The sequence below is a fragment of the Dreissena polymorpha genome, chromosome 16, assembly GCF_020536995.1.
Source record: "Dreissena polymorpha isolate Duluth1 chromosome 16, UMN_Dpol_1.0, whole genome shotgun sequence".
NCBI lineage: Eukaryota > Metazoa > Mollusca > Bivalvia > Myida > Dreissenidae > Dreissena > Dreissena polymorpha.
Genome location: NC_068370.1, coordinates 30,392,274 through 30,416,859, shown reverse-complemented (window position 1 = coordinate 30,416,859; position 24,586 = coordinate 30,392,274).

Below are 24,586 nucleotides of genomic sequence, written 5' to 3'. Positions count from 1 at the left end.
ATACAATTTATACTGAAGTTAAAGAAAAATAAACAACAAATATGACGTAACGATGTCTTATTTGTTTGTAAAGAAAAACATCGATTCTTCTCGTTATTGCTCAAACGTCAATACCAAATTAATGCCATAGTCTGGCGCGAAGGTAACGTTAAACTGTGTGACGTAAATGAAACCTTTACTCGAACTAGATACATATGCAAGCACTAAAATACCTTAAGATGTTAAGAGTACTGCAACTATCCACGTGGGGTTGTAGTTCTGAGAATTGATCTGTATTCTATTGTCAGCGTTTATGCAAATAAATTGTAAATTACTCAACAGCTCAGATACGTGCAGAAATATTATATCGAATTCTTAATCTGGAATCATACTAGCATGTATGAAGATAACATGTTTTCTTCTCATCTAATGGTGTGTTTGCACCTTATTTTCTACGTACGTAAACGGACAAATATGATCCATCAAAGTATGTGGAAATGTCAGAATAAATAAACAAATTAAAACTTCCGTTTCACCAGCAACATATATATCTTACTACAACACCTGGTTCATTAAGTAAGGAATCCGTTATTTGAATAGTTATTAAATATGATAAGATGTTTGTATTGCTTTAGCTTGATACCCAAATGAATATGCATCTGAGACTTCTTTTGTGAACAATAACATTACAAAAAGACTGTTATGCGTGATAGCCCGACCCGCGATTTGCCATGGTAAGATTAACTTTCGCCGCAGCTATTAAAAAGTAATAATATTGCCATTGTCGCTTCGGAAAATGGCGATCGAACTTCATGTGATATTTTCTATAACAGTTTCACAATAAACAGGTTATGCCCGTGAGCGATGTTTGGATGATATCGCATACTCGTTAAAATATGATTGAAATATGCTGGTATTATATTTTATAACTGGAACTTTGATGTCGATCACAGGAGGGAATCCCGTTATATATATATATATATATATATATATATAATACGGGATTACCTCCTGTGATGTCGATGCCCTCTAAAAGTGGAAGGCAACTGTTGTTCGAGTTATCGCGAACTTTGATTATCTTGCTTATCCAAACTTACACATATTTTCCAAATTCGACACATGGTTACATGATTAGGCTCATTCAGACTCGACGAGTTGTCATCAAATGTATTGAAAATCACTGAATATTAAATTTCGCACACTTTTAGAATACTTATAAAAGGAAAGAAAGACATAATTAATACAATATTAAAGGGTCATTTCTATAGCCCGTGTTAAAATCCCTGTAACGAACAGAATTTAAAACAAGTGGATTGCGAAACGTTTTGACTACCAACGTGTAGAATTGTCATGGGACAGCATGTGTCGTGTCAATACCAGGCAAAGAAATACAATGTATCTCGCAGAAACAAATATTTGCCTTATGCTGTCTTGCAAGCCTAAAAGCTAACAGATAGTTTCATCGTATCAGCAGTGTGCAATTAAATAGAACCAAACCACTAAGGAATGGAATGTTTACATGGTCTATCAAACGACTCAAATGTAAAAGTCCATCTTAAAAGACACTCACCACAAAAGGTTTTTATTTGTTACAACTTTATTCAGTATCCTGTGTTTCTAGAATAGTTGCATACAGAATGCTTTTCTAGGAGTTTGCTGTCTTAGTGTGCTATTTACAGAGTTAATAACGAGTCGTAAGAAATTTATTTTATGAATGGCTGTATAGTTAATTGTTATTGATTTGAAGTCAACTTGCAGGTTTTGCAGAAGCATTTGCCTCGCTACATGACATCCTCCGTAAGCAATGTTTTCATAAAAATAATTGTTGTGCTGAACTAATATTGTATTTATTTCATTGTTTAAAGAGGTTTATCCCATATCCGCACCTATTTATTTTAAAATGAAGGTTCTATTTAATATATTCCATTTAATGGTTGTTATCTCAGCAAAATACTTTGTCATACCCTCAGTGACTTATGCTGTCTTGCAAGCTATATAGACAAACGTATTTACATAGACAAACGTATTTACCTAGTTTACAAACATACATTATAGTTCTTAAGCAAATGTTTAATTTTTTAGCTTATTGCCAGCAACTAATGGCAATATGGCGACACATGTTACGGATACAAAAACATTGAACGGACACTTAGAAGCATAAATGACAAATCATTGTTAAAGACTTAATATATATTGCCGCATCAATAATACGTTTAATACAGAACAATATCAGAAAAAATAGCACTAACTCAATTCCGCCTAATCAAACAGATTAGAAATAGAACGAAGTCGATACTACGATATTGCTTGAGATCACAAAAAATGTAATTGGTGTTATTTTAATGTCGTAGAATACAATTTCTTATTAATATCCAAATATACAAAGATATCAGAAAACTTATTCAATATAATATTAAACATGATCAACATTTAATAAGTTTGATGTGTTAATAAGAACACAACATAAAAAAAGAAATAAGACATCTTTCGTTATATATATGGAACAAGGAAGAAATATATTAATTCATCTAAGTATTCTATATTTCTAGGAATTCGATGTACAGCACTGTATTCTTTATCTCATTATTTTGATAAGAAAATGTAATAATTGATGTTACATTAATATATTTCATTTTATGAATCAGATTAAATGTGTGAACTTCTACCATTACTTAATTATCAAAAGCATAAGTATTATCATTTGTGTCATCACACTTGTGTATATTTCATTTGGCTAAGCAATTGTAATGCTTGAAAACTGATACATTTTGTTGTGGCTGTTTAATCAACACGCATAAACTCCAGCTAAGATATGTCCGTACAATAGATGAACCCAGTATCTATGAAAGCAAAAGGTTCTTCACCTGCATCAGATTGTCTAATTAATCTTAAAAAAAGCTATAGACTGATGTAACCCAACAAAACTAAGAGGACTTATGGTACATACTCTTTATATTGGTCTCAAATTGAACGTTTGACAGCCGAAAGTATGTGCTTGAGTGTTTTATATGCACTCTCGCATCTGCTGTCTCAGTTTTTATATTATTTTCTAAGTGTTCTCAAAAATGACCGTTGTTCACAGACTGTGACAGTAGACAGGCCAAATCAATATTCATGAGCGATTTATTGACGCTTGATTATCAAACTAAATCTTCACGTTCGACTTTTTGGTTATGTTAAGTTCGGTAGGTACGTTTGTTAGGTACAAAAGAATAAATATTATAGGCACATTTTGCGGTAAGGCAAATATGTCCTTTGGGCTAGGTAGACATCACTTATCAGGGTGCACTATTCACTGTGCCCCTAACAACTTATGATATAAAGATAAAAGTGTGGCTGATACGAGTGGTGTTATGCATAATGGCATGCGTTTAAACGGGTATGCTTCTTTGATTATATTACCATTATAACGACACAACTGATTTTGTTTAATTAGAACTTTTACATTCAGATGATACATTGACTATATTTTAACATAAACATACAATACCAGTCTTATAGTATATCAGCCAGATGGGTTGGGGTGTTAAAATAAAGATTATGATTATTACCTTGTATGATCTTCAGTTAAATATACAAATTAGTACATTTGCATACCTATGAATATTAATGAGATTGCAACAAAAGTTCCTTAAAACTAGTGAGCCTCCAAAATAGTAGGGTCAATATATGTAGAAAAAAATACCTTCAACCACCAAAAAATTGCAACAAAAGGTATTTTTACTGAACCTGGTAGGGTAGAAGAATTTCTTTAAAACATATCAAAAGTTTATTACAATCGGACCTCCGGAAAGTTGTTTTTTTTTCAAGATGGCCGCCAATACCTATTAATGATCACAATTATGTAACTATACAATCGAATTTGATGAATTTGGTGTCTATTCCTAAGTTTCAAGGGGCAAAGAACAAATAAAGATCTTCAGACATTATTTAAGTGTACAATAGTACTCACAAATCCAACATGGCGTTGGAAATGGCCGCCAAGATGGCCGCTAAAACCTATAAATGATCATAACTATGTAAATATCCACTCAAATTTGATAATTTTGATGGCTATATATGGGTTTCAAGGGTCAAAGAACACATTTAGATCATCATACATTGTATAAGTTTATTATATTACACCCTAATCCGAAATGGCGTCCAAAATGGCCGCTAAGATATCCACCAAAACCTATTAATGCTCATAACTATGTAACTATCTACTCAACTTTAATGGCTTTGTTGTCTATACCCACGTTTCAAGGGGCAAAAACACATAGAGATCATCAGACATTGTTTAAGTTAACAATAGTACGCACAAATCCAACATGGCGTCTAAAATGGCCGCCAAGATGGCCGCCCAAACCTATTTATGATCATAACTATCTGAATATCCACTCAAATTTGATTATTTTGGTGGATAGACATAGGTTTCAAGGGACAAAGAACATCAGATTATCAGACATTGTTTAAGTTTACTATATTACACACAAATCCAACATGGCGTCCAAAATGGCCGCCAAGATGGCCACCAAAACCTTTTAATGATCATAACTATGTAACTATCCACTCAGATAAGTTGATTTTGTTGTCTATACCGAGGTTTCGAGGGGTAAAGAACACATTTCGATTGTCAGACATAGTTTAAGTTTATTATTATACACAGAAATCTGACATGTCGTCCAATGACACAATACGAAGGACCGCAAGTCCATTACTTTTGACGTGATGCTTGTTATGTGAAACGCCATAGTTCGGACCTGCCGCATTTCTGGATTTTGATAAGAGGATCGATATATTTCAGCTTCAAGCAACACTGAATTGGCTGGGAATGATGCGTATCTTGCATCAGCAAAGCCAGTACCCTAGGCTGTTGTCAGTCAAATTCTTGCCTATGATTAATATGTACAATGGGGACAAAGCGTGCATTCTGTCAACATAAGTCTTAGTTTGCAACCTTGCCACAACCTTCACACCATTGTAACGTTTGACCAACTCTTGTATTAGAAAGCTGCCGAAATAATCATTGATGCGCCACAAAGTAGTTGAAAATGTTGTTCAGATTTGGGATGTTTCATAAACGTATGAACTTGCGGGGGGGAGCAAAGGATCCCTCGTGGAAGAAACCGCTCTCAAAAACATACTTGAGGCTGTCTATTGAGAAATGCAATTGTGCACATTGTGACACGAAAAGCTGTCCAGAGGGCTTCACGGGACCATCTTCTTGTTGAAAAGAGTATACACAGCCAGCTTTCAGCCGAAATGACCAAAGAAGATTCAGGCATTCAGATGCTTCTGGATCATGCCAAGGATTTGTACTTTTGAGGGGCAAAACGACGCTAGCAGATATGTTATGCGATTTTGATCAAACTCGAGAGGGCTACAGAGAAGTAGAAACATGAAATTGCCCAGACCTCAAAGACAAGCATAGTATGGCTAAATTATTAGCTTATGATTAACAATTCAAGGGTGTTGATTAAAGCATATCGTACTGGGTGATGGTTAATGCATTAGGCAGTGCCCAATTTGCTATCCATCTTTGCTGCTGCTGGATACATTACCTGCAATCTGCGTATTACTACATATATCTTCAGCAAATCAGCAACCTAGATGAAACGCACCCGGGCGTTTATCGAAAGTTCGGTATTGGTTTTCATGTTGTTTGTAGGAGCAATCAGTGCTGGGCTGGGCTAGGACTTGATCTTGTTGTTGAGCAAACATTGATGATGTTTTTATAGAGTCATGTGGTCTAACTCGCGGCAGTGGAATGACTGAGGAAATGCAAACCCCTTGGACCCTATCTGCAACATCCGAGCACAACAGTGCGATGCAGGATTACACAGACCTGACCGATACTACAAGTCCACAACACAAAAACTCAACTGAAGTGTGCATCAAAGAGGATTCTTCTGATCTAGAGAAAATGCAGACACAGATTACAACCTGATCACCATACACAGCTGACCCTCAGAAACATGGCCATTGGGATAGTGGCTGGGTCACATGTGAATGTTCATGCAATTGAGGCGGTTGGGAAAACCATCCTAAGAGATATCATAGGAAAGTCAGTCTTTGCTTATAAATTAACGCGAAAATACAGAGCCAAATCTCTTTAGTTTAAACCTATTTATTTTAGCTCGATTGCATCGAAAGCCTTAGGCTTATATAAACGCTCTCGATTCCGTTTCCTGGGCCTAGAACCAGTACTTGGTGACTTTTGGGGGAGATCTAAAGAACGCTCCCACGGTGGGGATCAAACCCGTGACCTCCCGGTCGCTAGGCGGACACCATATCCATTACACCACGGCGACCTTCCAAATCTCTTTGGACTAGCTTGGCTGTTAAGATCGCTTTTGACAGTGCTTTTGATCCTGCTCTTCTGTTCCAGCGTGTTCTGGTGATGTCAAAATATGGATATCCTTCCCTTGCAGTCGTTTGTCTTATGAACTGAGCTCCCATCACATCATGTGAGGCTGTGATGAACTGTAATCATGAAACAGATGCATGATGGTGGCACTTTGCTGCATCGTTAACCATGGAGAAGGGCGACTCACATAACGCAATAGCTGAGTCTTATGTAGATTCAGTGAAAGGCATTACGGACAAGCGACAGTGGGGTTCGATGGTTATGGAGACGGTGATTATAACAAAGATAAAACGCACCGGAAACATGAATCATATTGTGAGTTTCAGCAAAGAAACAGAATGCTCATGTAAATAGGGAATACTTTTTGTCTCGTGACAGAAACAAGGCCGGCATGATTGCTCTGATCAGCGTAACTCTGACTAAAATGGGATGCTATGTTGTTCTGTCTTCAGGGGATGCAGACGTTCAAATTGTTAAATACAGTATAACAGTCCCGTCGTAGCACCACAACGTTGGTGGGCGAGGATACAGATTTGCTCATCTTGATCCTGCATTACTCCGAAAGGGACAATAAGATCATCTACTTTCGCTTTTATGTAAATAAGTAGTAAAAGGAACGCAAAGTGTATAATATTAACCTTTTGAAAGAACTCGTGCTCATTCAGGCTGTAATTAATCTTCAATGATTTTCAGAAACGGTAAAAAATCAAGTCTACAGAAAGTAGTAAAACCTGATCCTATCATGAAGTCATGTGTTGGTTCATTCGCTCTTACAAATGTCGTATATTGGATTTTATGATTATTCAACTCCTTAGTGATAACCTCAATTCGATTAAAGTGTTTCTTGTCTCTTAAACTATGGCATTTTACATAACAACCATAACGTTTGAGTAACAAGTTATGGACTTGTGGTCCTTCGTATTGTGTTGATGGCCATTTTCGCCGCCGTTATGGATTTCTGTGTAACATAATTCGCTTACATTTTGTCTGATGATATAAATGTGATATTAATGTGTTGTTTGCTCTCTGAAACCTGGGTATATTCACCACATTCATCAAATTTGAGTGGATAGTTACATAGTTATATTTAATAATCATAAATATGTTTTGGCGGCCATCTTGGCGGCCATTTCGGACGCTGTGTTGGATTTGTGTAAAATATAATAAACTTAAACAATGTCTGATGATCTTAATGTGTTCTTTGCCCCCTGAAACCTGTGTATAGGTACCAAAATCGTCAAATTTGAGTGGATAGTAACATAGTTATGATCATTTTATAGGTTTTGGCGAACATCTTTGCGGCCATCTTGGCGGCCATTTAGGACGCCATGTTAAATTTCTGTGTATCATAATTAACTGACACTTTGTCTGATGATATTAATGTGTTAATTGCCCTCTGAAACCTTCATCAAATTTAAGTTGATAGTTACATAGTTATGATCATAAATTGGTTTTGGCGGCCATCTTGGCGGCCATTTTCGACGCCATGTTGAATTTGTGTGTACTAAATTAAACTTAAACAATTTCTGATGATCATTATGTGTTCTTTGCCCCTTGATATCTAGGTATAGACACCAAATTCATCAAATTTGATTGGATAGGTACATAGTTATGATCATTAATAGGTATTGGCGGCCATCTTGGAGGCAATCTTGAAAAAAACAACTTTCCGGAGGTCCGATTGTGGTAAACTTTTAATATATTTTTAAGGAACTTCTTCCCTACCAGGATCAGTTAAAATACGTTTTGTAGCAATTTTTTTTTTTGGGTGGGGGGGGTGTCAAAGTGTATATTTACCCTACTTCGGTTCAATTTCTCCCAGACAATTTATGAAAATTAAGCTGATTGAGGCCATATCTTGAAAGGATAAGAAAATACCAAAAGCTGCCAGTACCAGACTGCTATCAACTATTTTCATATGCTACTGGCATGCATCTTCCAAGATATATAGGTGTAGTTTTGCCCCCCTAACTGGTAAACCCCACCTCAATTTTGGGTACTTGGCTGAAGGACTATTAGTTGAATCGAAGAAACCAAATTTCAATATACCTTTGTTTTAATCGTATGCACACTGTGTGTTCAATTTATTTTAAAATATTATTTAAATGGAAAGAATATGCATGGTATATATTTTGTTTCAATTTCTTGTTTCCACAAGGGCCTAAGCCTACCAGCTTATTACTTAGCGGTATTCGATTCGTCAACGCTAGGAATGAATATGTTCTCAGTCCACCTTGAATATTCTCATTTCCTCATCATTGTGCGAATTGTTTACTTGGGATTGGTGAAATGCATTATGAACGAATGTTATCGAATTATAAAGATATATGGTACCCAATGCACACATAATAGCTTAACGCGACTCAACTATGTGTCAAAAATAATCAATTTATATTGATATATGTCAAACAAAGTTTTTTGCATCTATTTTCGTTAATAGGCATTACGACTTTATTTTTTGCTCTCTGTAATTGCGTATTTCATTTTTCCGGAACTATTGAACAATAAAGACGACTTATATTTTCGAATTGTAAAGAAAGCACTGTGACCACGTGGTTAGTGGCGTAATTCGTATTAACGTAGTTAATGTCAACATTGACTTTCACATCACCATAATACCACACAAATATGAGCAGACGTACCTACTAGAAGTTAAATAAATGATATTTTCATTCACCATTTACTTGTTATTCTTTAATTAACTTACATACATTTAACGACACATGTATACCCAACGGTAAGCTAATAGATTGATCCAAGCACGTTCTAAAGTTTTTATGACGTTACTCACGCCATGTGTATATTTTAACTCAATAAAATTTAAAAGATTATAAACCGTTATTATTAAATGAAATTAATTAACTCGGTCAGCGTTGTTAGCACATAGAGATTTGTGCATGTTTTTAAAGGCGAGCGCAATCTGCGAAAAAGTCTCTACTGACAGGTTTAATTGTATTTGAAGGAGGGAACACCGATTGAACAATCCTCACAGATCATTGGGGATTTCCCCATAGTGTGAAAGTCTGACATTATGCATAACTCTTTGTATGGAATATAAAAAAATAAAATATTTGCTTCCGGCAATACTTTTCCGAGCTTCAGATTCAGATATATCATTTCTTTTTAAATCAGTCAAAGCTCAGTCGATGCTAAAATTAATACCGTGTATTTGGCAGAAAACGAAATTGGCTTAATTTGACAGTTGTTATTTAAATCATAATCACACATAGGGTGTTTAAAATGTTTAAGATGAATGCAATTCGCAAGTATCAAAACTAAATATAAAACTACGCGATCGAATATTTAGACCCCTCGAATAATTCAGTTTTCACAATCATCCTTGTAAGGTAAATAAATGCTACTGGTTTCAAAAGTTTCATTAATCAAATACAATTATTATCGTCTTTAGTAACATAATAATCATTCTTGTCACATAACTACTTTACGCTCACGCTCTCACTGCGGGGAATCACGTGGTTTTATTTTGATATGGAACACAGAAAATGGCGGCGTCATTGTCTCGGTAAGAATATTATTTTTTCTTATTGTACCTAAATGTTTGATTTTAATTTGCTAAGATGTAGCCTATCATATGCGGAATCGAATTCCGCGTGTAATGGTACCTTACATTTCATGTATTACTGAGTAATTTTCTCGCTTACCCTTTGAATTTGTACACATGCGAATGCATGACAGTGATAGTTTTCACGGATTTAAATGAATTCTTCACAAATATGATTAATATCGACATTCCTCAAATCCTTTTCTTTTTAAATATATACTAGGTTTTCTTTACATTACAAACAAATTGTCTGAGAGTCTGAAAACATCGCAGTTTCTGCATAATAAATCACAAAACAAAAATGATATGTTTCACGGAATACAAATTTATGATATGTTTCACGTTAATTGTATGATATGTCTCACGTATTGTCTATAGGCGAGAAATAAAACGTCGGATATTTTCTCAGTTACTAGTATATGTTTTAGCACTGAGTACCGGAAAAGCCAATCACAAAGTGCGGTTAGGTTAACTGGAAGCCGTGATACGTATCGACCATGTGTTGAAAATGGCGTAAAATCTAACACATAAATTAACCGCGACCGCCTTTTCACTTTACTGAAGTTTTATCTTAATAATGGAATATCTAACATTAGTGTATTGTGTTTAATGTGCGTATTATGCTTAATTTTCGCAGATGTTTCTCCTACCGCACGAGCCGCTCGCACTTCTACAACATTGCAGAAGAGTCCGAGGAAATCGTATTTGAGCCACCAGGTTAATGCAGAATCTGCGTTGAAGGCTCACCCGTTTTCACTCTGTACGAAAAAAGATCAAAAGGGAAGAAAGAAGATGGGCACAATGTCTTCCTCAATGACGTGTTTACAGCTCGGGTCCTTCGGTTTACGTTGGGAAACGCGCGAAAAAATCCTGCCATCTGGCAAGATGGGCATTAATTAACGAAAATAAAAGACAGTTTGGCAGAAGAAATAATTTTGATCTGACAATTTTCAGAAACGGCAGTTTGCTTTACAACTTAAAACTATTCAAAATCAGGGTACAATTTATTACACATACTGTTTGTCATTCCTACGTCTTATATAAGCGTTGTTTAAATTATTATCACATGCTATAGAGTTTGAGACATAGCCGCCGATGCAGCATATTGACTAATGTGTGCATTGTTCTGAATCAAAAATACCCTTCGATATTTGATGTCAAAGAAGTGTGTTGTGAATATTCATCCAAATGGTGAACAGATTTTCAATTTAATGCTGGTACGTTATTATATATTTTGTTGCATACAAACGAATTTTGTAACATTGTCATGTACTCAATATGCAAGATTGAATTATATACGTTCAAAAGGGTGTGGGCTAAGTTAAGCTGTTCAAATGTAAACTGCCGCCGTAATTGGATGTCTTATAAATTGCTGTTTCTAAATGATTGTACAATAGCAAACGCTATTTTGCTTTATTTATTTCAAAACAATAATAGGAAACATGGATTTGCGTTTATGTGTTCACACATCAGCAATATCACAGATAATTAAATTAAATCACAGTGTTAATCATGAGAACAGGTTCATATATCACAACAAAATCACCATAATCACCTTAAAAAATAAAATAATAAACAAAAGCGTATCACTCTCCCTGATGATAATCATCACGATATGGCTGTGTACAAATTGCACCTATACGATCAATTGAAATGAATCACTTACTATACATTTGGTAAAAATTTGTTGCACAATCAAAAACTTGAAAATCAAAGTAAACAACATACAACACAACTAGCGTTTACTCGTTTAAGCTTTTTCTTAAGCCGATGGCGTATTATTACTTGCAACTGCATTAGTATTCCCTTTTTTATCATGTTTGCATTTCAGATGCCTATACAATTCGGCTTGTGAGTATATGTCTTTCCGCATTTGCATGAATGATTCTTGGCCCCAAGACGCATAGCCATGTGATCATCATATTGGTCTCTCCTATTCATTCGATATCCGCATGTGTCACATTTAAACGTCGCTTCTTGATGATGTGTCATGTGCGTTCTTATGTCTGCCATTATTGCGAATGACCTCCCACATGTCTTGCACGCAAAATCTTCAGTTTCGGTATGTGCTGCGCACCTACAGGAAAGAAAAGACCAGTGTGCATAAGAAAACATACAAGAAAAAACAAAAGATCTACACGTTGGACTTCGGTGCCTCACATTCCTGTAGTTCAATACAAAACATTGCTGTGAAAACCATTAAACAACTGGTCAAGTATTTCATATTTTATAGGGTGACTTGACGTTTTATCAACCAAAACATAGTAGATTTAACTTGATGCAATGCGAATGTTTTTAAACTTTTGCCATTCTAGAAGATACGAAAATTGTCACATCCGCCACTTAAAACGGTGCAACGAAGTTTGAGTATTGTCTTAAAACTCATGTCCCGGCATGAAATCGATCCATCTTTCTATGTCAAACATTTATTGGATCATAAATGACAAAACACAATCGAATCAACCTGGTGATTTTGGTTTTCTTTTTCGAACATGCTTCGCACCAATGGAGTATACATTCCGTGCGTTGTCAATGTTTATGTACATTTCTAAAGAGCCATCATCAGCAATTGCAAGAATGGCAACATAAATATTTTACCGATTTCAAAATAATTTTGGTATCCATCTGTGCTTAAAAAAGAATGTTTTTCTCACCAGCTTTTCTGAAAATGCCTAATATTCACAATACCATCTTACCTGTGCCTTGTTAAATTAGCTTTGATGTAGAACATCCGTCAACAACATTTGTATGGCGCTACCCCGTATGTTTTCTTTCATGATTTCTAAACCCTGAGGCGCTTCGAAAAGCCTTGCTGCAAATTCGACACAACCAAAGTCTGAAAATAAATATTTACCTAGCTCTTTAACAATTGTTGCGTGAAACATATCATACACATTTTATTCCGTGAAACATATCATTTTTTATTTACGCGTTTATTTATTTACATATTAAGTGGTAAGCCGTCCAGAATATCGTACATATTCCAAATTATGTTTCTCAAATTTCTCATGCAATAATATGGTATGACCTATGTTTATTTTATGAAATGTATGACACAATGTCTTTATTCCTTGAAAACTATCATTTTAAATCATTCACTTTGAAATAAATTCAAAGGGTATATGAGAACAGTAGGTAGTTAATTTATAAAAGTAAGATATCATTAGACGCGGTTTTCGATTCCGCATATGATAGGCTACATCATTTCAAGCTAATATCTCGAATTTAAGTACGAGAAGCAAAAACGTTACTCTTACAGAGACAATGACGCCGCCATTTTCCGTGTTCCATATCAAAATAAAACCACGTGATTCCCCGCAGTGGCTCTCGTTATTAGAATAATTCTTTTTTACGAACACGACAAGTAAGATTCGCGTTATTAACTTCATTTTATCATCAAATGAATAACTTCAGAAGAACAAAGCAGCGAGTTGATTTGAATCACTATTTTTGTTAAAGAAAATATTCTAAAATTAAGAGCGAAGATAACAAAGTTCAATCAATATTGTTAGAGATTGAATCATGAACGCATTTATTGGCACGTGTTGTATAATATTTTTTGTTTTTATGATTGATTGTGCCACAGATGGCACGCTTTTTTCTCTCAATGTCAAAGTTTGAAGCATGGTAAATAATAACACACATTTCAGTAGGTATACATAACAACGTAATGAAACGTATATATTTCTTACTTACACGCAGTTCTTGGAAATTCATGTGCAACAGGTCCTATGGCAATATAATTTTATGTTACAGTTTTAATATTTAAATGTTATTCAAATGCAATCGTGCATATAATGCTATTTCAAATTGAGCTGCCTATAATTAACTGAACAGACACTAGGAAACACAATACAAGAACTGTTCTCAAAAACAACCAGATATCAAATCAAAGGCATAAGCCATACACAATAGTAAAAAAAGGAAATTATGCATGCAATATGACCGTTGTTACAGAAGACATATACATCGTGCGTATATTTCAAATCAAGACCAATTATAACATAGATATTGTTGTACGTGGTTAGCGAAAAAAGCTGCCGATATGCTAGCAAACAGAAAGAAGATATAGGGAACAGTATATTCATCAACGAAGATCTGACCAGGCTGAATCTGCACGACTTTTACGTATTTTGAGATGATGCGAAGCGACTAGAATATCGTGTTCGATGACTGGGCATATACAACTATTTGATAAATTTACCAATGCTCACCGAAAAACAACATTGCCAATTTTGAAATAACCCCCCCCCCCCTCCTCCCTACCTCCTGAATTCTATCTTTGTGAAAAGTATACCTTCACTACATCAGTATAATAGGACTAGTTGAGTGTTCAATGAGATCGTTTAAAATACATTTTGAATAGGTGAACATTACTATTCTAAACATATTAAAGTCTTTTAAATACACCAAAAATAACTTGTTGCATGCTTTAGACGTCTTATGTGGCATTGTTTAAAGAAGTAAAAGGTTTGCAAGTATGTATTTTCATATAAGATACTAAGATACTTTTAGGATATTCATTTGAGCACGGTATAACCGCCATGCAACTATTACTTTTTGTACTATTTCTTATTAAGTTACGAAAAAGAAAATTTTGAATATTTATTTGTGAGCAATTCTGGGAAAAGTAAGAGGTTATGCTATCTTTCAAACCGGTTTAAACCCCAATTCATTTCATCGACCCTTCCTATTCGGCGATCTCCATTTTACAAGCTGCATGTTTGTAGTTGGTGTAACGTTAAAACGATAAGTGAATACGAACAAATATTTCTCTCCTGATTGAGATTATTTGAGTTTGATTGTTTGCTATATTAAATACTGCAACAGTTCAATGTGTACTTGTAGGACGCAGTAAAACGTATCCCAAACTATGTCTGCAACCTACAATTATCTTATTGGATGGGTGCTCTTTTTCCACAGATTCCTTTCCTTCCGTTTGAGATGGATTTCTATCACAAAAGCTTGTTTTCGTCCGGTCTGTTGCGACCATTTTATAACAACATAGCCTATACTTGGTAATAATAAATAAATTGATGTTCGTGTTTAGCGCAGGTAAAGTAACCAGTTACAAGCGGTGGTGTAATTTGCTAGGTTATACTATTTGCACAGAACTCAGAAGGTCTCGGTAACGATCATCTCTTGGAAAACCTTATCTTAAGTCACCAGTCTGTTTCATTATAACCAAATGAACGGTGTTAATTTGTATGTGATAATTAATTGCACACATGTATGCCGTTTTAAATATAGTGTAACGAAAAATAATTCAGGTGATTTGAATACAATAACAGCAAATACAAATTGTACATGTTTTGTAAAGTTACGTATATTCAATGTGTATCAAGCTATTATTTAGATAGAAAGAATATACATGGCACACCGTATTGTTGGTTATTATTGTTTCCCTTCTATGATTTGGGGGTATAGACTTTTGTATTGGTATTCGATCATTCAATGATGATCATATTTTTGATTCTCCCAGTCCACAACGAATGTCTAAAACTATGGACCAGTGTGATCGAATAATAAATTAAAAAACGCAAGCAAGTAATAATACAGCTCAATATGTACATTTAGTTTATAGACATGTATTCACTGTTTTCATACGCTACTGTAATTATCAGTAATTTTGCAAATAGAACAGATCGTTTTGGTATTGCTTCCTTGCCACAAACAAAATGTCACGTAGATCGGCAGGAAGACATCGCACATACAAAAGTCCAAAATCACCGATAGTGTTTTCATTGAGATTTTATTCTGCTTCTACACATGATTCTTTCGAAGTCAACAACTTATTCTAATTATCAAGATAAGTTCAGTTATTTTTAAGTTTGTAAAATGTTTTTGTCCAATAATCAAACACTACTTCGGCGGCCTGGCTCGGAATTCTCAAGTAAATGAATCCGATGTGTATCCTAGCTGAAGTGATGTCTGAACATTGTACATGAAAACTCAGTCCTCTTTTATATATAATGGTTGTCAATAGTTTTGCAGCTACAACAAACCTATGACGCTCTTGGATATAAGGATTTTTTTACCCACAACACATTTTCGTGTTTCTTTGTTATCATAAATATTGTGTTCAATCGGTCAATGTTGTCATTACAAATGAACTGTTATATCAAACTATTCAAAGATTAATATATTGTATATAATGTGGATGTTGATATCGACTATGAATGGATTATTGATGAAATTGCAAACGTCCAACAATAGAATTAATACAATTTATATGCATTATACGTATATGACTTTGTTATCAAATCGGTCAATTTCATAATCAAAACCTTGTTGATCAATTTAGAATTGATGTAAACACTTTATCAATATATTTAATTATCAAATTCGATAAACAAACACACATTTTAAAAGTTATCTGATGGTACAAGTAAAGTCACTTCTTTTATAAAGCAAAACGATTTATGTATGCTATATATGGAGAGCAGCAGATTTGAATAAATGCAATATTCTGGTATCCTTGTCAACATTAACCGGACCCAAATATTTGTCATAAATAATGGATTAATACTAACTTATGTCACTTTATGTTATAATGTACCACTGTTTGTTAATGGGGAAAATAACTTCGATTTTATTCCGTCTGTAAACGTCTATTCCACTTTTGCCGGAACACATTTAACACAAAATAACTCATACTTCTAACAAATTGGGGACTTGTTTTCATAAGACGACACTTTGCCCAAGGGGTTATAAGTGTTATTGGTGTTAACTATTTTAATGTGACCAGTGCATTGCCTATATTCACAATATCACGCACATACTAACTAGGAAAGCAACAAAAACGTAAATAAATGTTGTAATATATGCACCATTTATATTTTATTGATAAATGAACTCAGCACTTGTAACTACACATATATACCCAAAACTACACCAATGCACGTGTTATATGTAATAGTGCGGCTCTTACACAAGTTTTCTTATCAAAACCGTTAAAAATCACTTGTAGTATAAACCGCTATTATTAAATGATACAATATCTGATGCATAAAATGAATAAACGTTGTTGGCACATGTGGATTTGTAGGTTTTCTGAAGTCCAGCGGAATCCAAAAAAACAAACACTGCCACATTAAATTGTATTTGTTGAAGGAATACCGATTGAACAATCTGCATAGATCGTAATGGGTTTTTCTAATACTGTACTTGTCTGACGAAATTATTAGCTCTTCACAGGGGTTATGGAAATAGAGTGTTATACAATAGTTTGATGTATATTTTAATATGTCGTTTTATCATATGCGGTTCATATATTTTTATGACTATATGAAAAAGAAATGTTTGGGAAGTATTACTTCTACCGGAAATAAAATTTCGTACTCCAGCTTCAAATATACAATGTCTGCTGAAATGTTTAATATGTACTCAGTTCATTATAAAATAAATATCAATTATTTTCCAGAAAACAACGCTTGCTGATGGCGCATTATAAATTTAGACGCCCCTGTCCTCTGTATTTGAATGAGTGTTATTGCCACAAAAAGGCAAAGTTAAATTGACGTTAATTTATACGTTTTATCATCTAATAATTAGAAAAACCAAGCATTGACTTAAATGTTATCAATATTTGTGGTTTAGAAAATATTCTCCAAATAAGATCCATATAAACGGATACGCATCAAAGTTGTATCAATTTATTTCCTTGACTCGGGTTATCGTTAATGTACGTTTGTGCATATGCTGATTTAGTAAAAGGGTTATCGATGAAAACAGACCAGAAGTAAAGAAAGAAGACGCAAATAGTTGTGTACACATAGTTTTAACCGTTTCAATTCAAAAGGATTTGGGAATCTTTATAAATTCAAAATTGCTTTACAAAACGAACACATACAACAAATAGTAGGGCGCATTCAATTAATCAGTTACCAATTCAGGCAAGTTAAAAGCAACTATTCAATGATGCCGCAGATTCTGTATATACTTTGCATCTAAATGGTCATAAAATCATGTCTTTAAATTGAAAAGACAATATATAGCATATACACTTTTAGGAATGATTTTAGGTAGATTGGAAAGCAATTTTCTTGAGGGATTTATTTTTCGGCTTTTTACTGCCATATGTACGTATCGGAGAGTATACGAATACAGTTTGATACTGTATACCCTAAGCTTACAATATTGTAAAAATAAGTAAAAGTGTGTTTTTTTGTAAACTATGATTTTGTAGAGGTATTGGTATTTGTATTATTTTTAGAAACATTTTTAAGACTTTTCTTTACGTAGATTATTATACATTATTTTATTTATGATCTAAACTTGTATGTTTATCAATTGAGCGTTCTAGAGTAATACTGAATTTTTACAGACCATTATCTGACAAGCTGCCATTTACCATTTTATGTATAATGTATTGGCAATGTGTGTTAATGTAACTACAAGATTGGTGGTTTCGCTAAATTATAAAACTGCAATTGGTCACTTGCCTTAAATAAAGGACTAACTAATTGTTTATAATCAGAATGCATTACTACTCGAGCAGCTGCAGTTTCACTTCTTTATATGAAATAATAATCGTTAAATTAAATTGAGAAAACCTTGTTTGACTCCCATACATTAAACCACTTGAAATAAAACAAATGGATTCGCACTTGTTTAAAATGAAACGATACAAACACGTAGGGCCTCTACATGCATGGTGCTATTTTGAAATCAGTTGCTTTGACGAAGAAATTACGGGTTCCACCTTGCGATCGGAAGGCCTCGGGTTGCATGACCACTCTGGTATCGTTCTAATGTCCTGACAGTCGCATCATAGTGTTACTGCTTGGTCATCTCTGGTAGACCAATCTGAATCCGTGACACAACATTTTCTTTTATATTAATGTACACATATTTAGACCGTAACTGTTCAAAATTGTGTGTGTGTGTCATTATGGAATAGACAAACGCAATTGAATAGACAAAGACAAAGACAATGGAAGAAACGATACACAATTTTAGTGTCACAAAATGATCAAAGAAATTATAGAAATAAAATGTTAATTTCATGAAATTTACAGACTATTAAATATCCTTCTAACAAACAGAACACATGACATTCAAATACAGAACCAAATGTATTATGAAGACTTGACAATACGTGTTGCGCACTTGCGGAGTCGATTATGTGCAATTTCTATTCGGCAAGTATTGTTTCTACAAAACACGTTTTTTTGTATGGAATTGGTCAGACATTTTTGGTAAGAAAGAACAATAAACATTTCAAACCAAATTAGCTTCAAACACTTAAATCACTTTAAAGATCATATTATTTTGTAACATAAACTGGGAAAAAATAATGTTTCTATTACTTTTAGTATTCTTTAACTATTTAACACGTTCAATATTGTCAATTTACTGCTATTTGAACACTATTTACAACACATGCCTGGTATGTAGTGTTATTATGTTATCAGATTTTATTTTGGCAAGAGATCACAAGGCCACACAGGTTTTTTAATGATGCAAACAATTCAAGCAAGTCAAATTAATATTTCAAAATACTAATTTTAAAAATTATATTAAGGGTAATTTAATATACCACGCATTTACTATTTTGAGAACATGCCTGTAATCAAAGATAAAGACTTACTAATCACGATTATCTCTCGATGCTTCAAATATGGACATACGGAGAAAGGCTTTATCTTACATCTCCTATATATTAGAAGAAAAAAATGACCGACAATTGTGAAAAGCAACTCATACTCGAAGTCAAAAACATAGGATTAAGCTCAATTTATTTATATTGATACAGCTGGAGTTAAAACATACATGATGAAAAATTTAAAGGTTCTGTAATAAGGGCTAGAGCTTAATGGATTCAAAATGGTTAAAAAATCGACATTATTTTGTACTCTTAAAATATACAAGTATACGACAAAACTATTACCAGCTGTATTAATGAAAATGGAATTGTGCTACATAACCAATCTAAAAAAAAACAAAGAAGCTTTCTTATTTTACAAATGAGTATAGCAGTCTCAAAATGTTAACATTAGCAATGATAATTTAATTATAACGTAAATTACGTACAAATAACAATTCAATCACACAGTTAAATAGTTTAGAAAAGCCAATCACATCAAAAAAACTTTCTATTGTTGAAACACATAGCAAATATTACAATGCATGGTTTGCAAACAGGTTTAAACTATGCATACATAGACAAATGAATAAGAAATGACAAAACTGGATTTATCTAGTGTGGGTTCATAAGGGAAAATACCAGACTCATTTACGGTAAACTAAATTACACAAATAAAAACGATATCGGGCTCTGCTGTTGTTAAACGATTTTTAAAAAGCCTTTGCCTCTTTTATAAATCGTATTTTATCATGGTTTAATTTCGGTACGGAATAGCTGCGGTCACGCTATCTGGATATTTTCAGATTTTATTCATATACATATTGGGTGCAGACAAGGGGATCCGCTCAATTGCTGTTGAAGGGAATCAAAACTAACAGTAAAGTAAACAGTACATACATGTAACAATTTGCTGTTTTACTCATGAATTGCTCGGCAGCATCTCTAAATTAACTATAGCTGTTGTGGCACACTTCACACGCTAGTTAGGGTTTTACGTTAATTTCGACAATACGCAAGAAGTCGTGGTAGGTAGACATAAGTTTAACTCAAAAAGCTGTAAAACAATATGGAAATAAAATTTGAACAAACCAAGAAGTATGCTTGGTGTACATTGATATTAATTATAGAACTAAATTATGTTGACCAAATAGATAAAAGGAAAGCATGGACAATATTGTCTAGAGGGATTTTAAAGGGGCCTTTTCACAGATTTTGGCATTTTTTTAACTTATTCATTAAATGCTTTATATCGATAAATGTAAACATTGGATCGTAAAAGCTCCAGTAAAAAATCAAGAATAAAATTAAAAAAAGGAAAAGAACATTGCCCGGACCAGGTTTCGATCCAGTGACCCCTGGAGTCCTGCCAGAGTCCTGAAGTAAAAACGCTTTAGCCTACTGAGCTATTCCGCCAAGTACACATACTTGATGTATTTTATACCTTATATAAGCAATCTTCGTAGTTTCACAAAATTTAACGACAAAAACAGAACTCTCCAAATTATTCAATCGTTTCGCGTTGCAACGCTTTAAAATTTTTAGGTTTTAATATCGTCAAAAGATGCATATAATGGCTATATTAGACCATGGTTAATGTTCAGTATTACTGTTTCCTCACAAATATCATAACTAAAACGAAAATTTGCGAATCTGAAACAACTTTTTTCAATTTTGTCAATTTACCAAAGCGTGAAAAGATCCCTTTAACACCAATCGGAAGAATTCAGGTTATTTAAGCTTTATAATTACCGTTGTAATATTCGAATTTGGTTGTACAATTAAATTGATACGGATTTAATTGTCAATTATTTGTTAACAAACTATTGGTTATAGTAAAATGTAATAGCTATTAGTGGTAAAATATGTAAAATGATTTATACTAACTTATTGCTTGAAACCCCGGTTTGATACGGAATGGAATGCCCTTGACTTTTACACACATATTAACGAGGACAATATAATATGAAGAATGACAAACGCAAGAGAAATAATGATAAAGATACGTCTTATGTAAAAAAAAAAGGACTGATTTTACACCCTATAAACAGTATATACCATTACGTTGATCCAAGGTATTGATTAACTGATATAGAACGTAACATATAGTAATATTTCCAACAAAAACGTATTATTTTTATACAACCATACGTTAACTCCTTTTTTAATGAAAGATTAAGTTAATTTGTAAACATGATTCTCGGAAGATCCATATAGCAAACTTTTCAATTTTTTGTTAAATGCATGGTTGACGTAAGTCTAGCTTTGACCATGTTTTCTTCTGTTTTTAAGTGCACATGGTATACCGTGATCATTACTCCCTAATTGATCATTTCTGCGGTCATCTACCTTTCAATTACGTACATGTAGTATCAGCTTCGTACACGAACGCAATACAAATGATTGCACTGAAACGTTCACTTGTGTCAAAGGAATATTTACATATTGGCAACAAACTAGTACTTAATGCCACTTATTTTACTACCAATTAGTATCCGCATTGATTAAAGTCTTTTTAACTTGTACCTTATGTAAATTAACGTGATCAAAATTCTAAATTGATGACGTTTCTGTGTATACTTTTTATAACAATTAAATAAGTGAAAGGCTTTAACCGGTATAGACATACAGACCAATTAATTTACATATGATTTATTAATGGCATATTGATTCGTTTTAAGTGATAATTTTGCCTTGATGTAACGACATAATGAGAAAGAATTAGGTTTTAATAACGCGTTGAGCATGTAATTGATTAGGAAACATATTTTTCTTTATTTCCTCCGATATCGAAGAATCAAACAACATAGTTATACAATAATCACAAATAATCACAAAGCATGTTTAACAAAGAAAGGGTGGCATGATTTGTAAAACGTGTTATCATGAATAAATATACAGAATAAAAACTAAATGATATCATTTCACCTGTTGTTAAGTTTACAATATCACATACCAAAGCGGAAAGCGAAAATTGGTGTATTATTTGTAAACTTCTAAAGCTATTTTCTCATATGAAGTTATTTATCTAATCCCAAATAGTAGGTAAATAAACATCAAGTATCCGATTACCCCACTATTTTACTGTTATTGATAATATTATATACTTTACCTTAAACGAAAACGAAAATTTAAGCTAAAATTAGGTTATCAATAATATTGACAAGTTTATCCTGTCAATTTCATACCATTACAAAGAAACATTAAAGTCGATTTCAAGTGAATGTAACATAATCAATCTTTATCGAATAAGAGTGGAATGGGCATTTTGATGGATCGGAGCCAATATTCATATTCTTCTTGTCATATACGACGATTGAACTAGTATGAGCTATGGAAAACTCTTCAATGACCAATGCACTTCTAAACATTTATTTGAAAGCTTATTAGAAGGTTTGTGTGTGCTTAACTTCGTTTGCAACGATTTTCTTCAGTCTGGTATGAATACAATAATCTAATAAAATACACATGTATAATTGTTTTTGTTTTTTTCACAGAAAACACACATTAGCAAGCATATTGCTAAAAAGACTGATGTTAAGACAAATTTATTTATTTGACAAATAAGTATAATGTATTCTTATTGATGTCGTATGTATAATAACTAGTGTGATTTAAAAAATACATCACAATCAATAAATTAGGTGAACTTGCCTCTAAAACAATTCAATTGTCTGACATCTACACACAGTTTTGAAAACATGTCGTTATCAGATGCTAGGCAGACAAAAAGCCTTAAAAGCACGAGCGTATTAATCACGTCTTGGTAAAGACATAGTATACAGTTTTGTTTTGTTTCAAACGTGTGCGTGAGACAAACTTATGCTCATATATCAATCGCGACTGTCAGCTTCTTTTTTAAGTAATGCTTTTAGTTTAACAGCGTATTGGTGGGCATTAACACGACCTAGTATATTGTAGTATGAATACATGCATGCAAAACATATTATAGTTCCCATAATCTGACATTAATGCACCATTTATTTACATATGTACAGCCACACAAATAAACTGTTTATTTTAGCGGGCTCGCTTTTGTTGTTGATAAATGTAGTCAATAATTCACATTCCAAATGTGATTTGGAAAGAGAGTTAATGATTATCAACAGCTAACGGGCATTTAACAAACCATGTACATATTCGTCTGTTTTAAATAAATATTAAATCTCTTTCCGTCACAGAATACGCCTGAATCTGACTAACAGCTCTTAGCGACATGCAGATTTGTTAAATACCTATCTCCAATCGATAGTGTTTTGTGTGCTTAATTCGTTCAATAAAAAACAACCAATAAAGGTGTCATCAATAAATGCACACCGATGCTGTAAGAACCTATCCCGTGAAGAAACCACCGTTCATTATGACACGATACTTACGTTAATTGACCGATGCTAGACATATTGAAATAGTCGGCTAGCATAACCTAGTTCGTTTGAATTGTTAAGGCTAAAGCACATGGATAAGTTGTCGATGGATTTTGGCTCCACAAATATTGAGGGAGTGAGAAAAGTTCCAGTGAAACTATTGGTATACTATGTTCGATATACTAATACCAGGTGAGCAAAAGCGCAGAGAAGATTTAATATTTAGTACATATTTGGTGTAAAGTTATGCAGAATACATTCAATAATTTTAGTATATCGCTAATAATGAACTAATAAAATCGCCTAGCCAATTTAAAACGACAATCTCTCGCCAAAGTATATTTTCTATGGTCACTCGTTGATGAAAAACCAAGGGCATACGATATAGTTTTTTAACAAGTCTTCTATTATGTTTGCTGTTAGAACCGGAGGTCTTAGGTAACAGCCTTAAACAACAAAAAATAACAAGTATATTCAGCCAATAGATTTTAAAAATCTCTTATATTTTTTCAATAGACATTTGTGTGCGTTTCGTGTTTGTTTCTTTACCAGTATAACAAAAAATGTACATTTTCATCAATTGAACCAATTAGTCGAAATTTAACAAGCATAAACAGTCATCTTTGAGCAAAAACAAATTTGTTTACAAAAAAACTTCCAAACAAGGACATTTAGAGCCAGTAAAATAACGATTTCATTTTTGTTCAAGACACGACTAAATAGTTTGATTCTGCCATTATGCATCA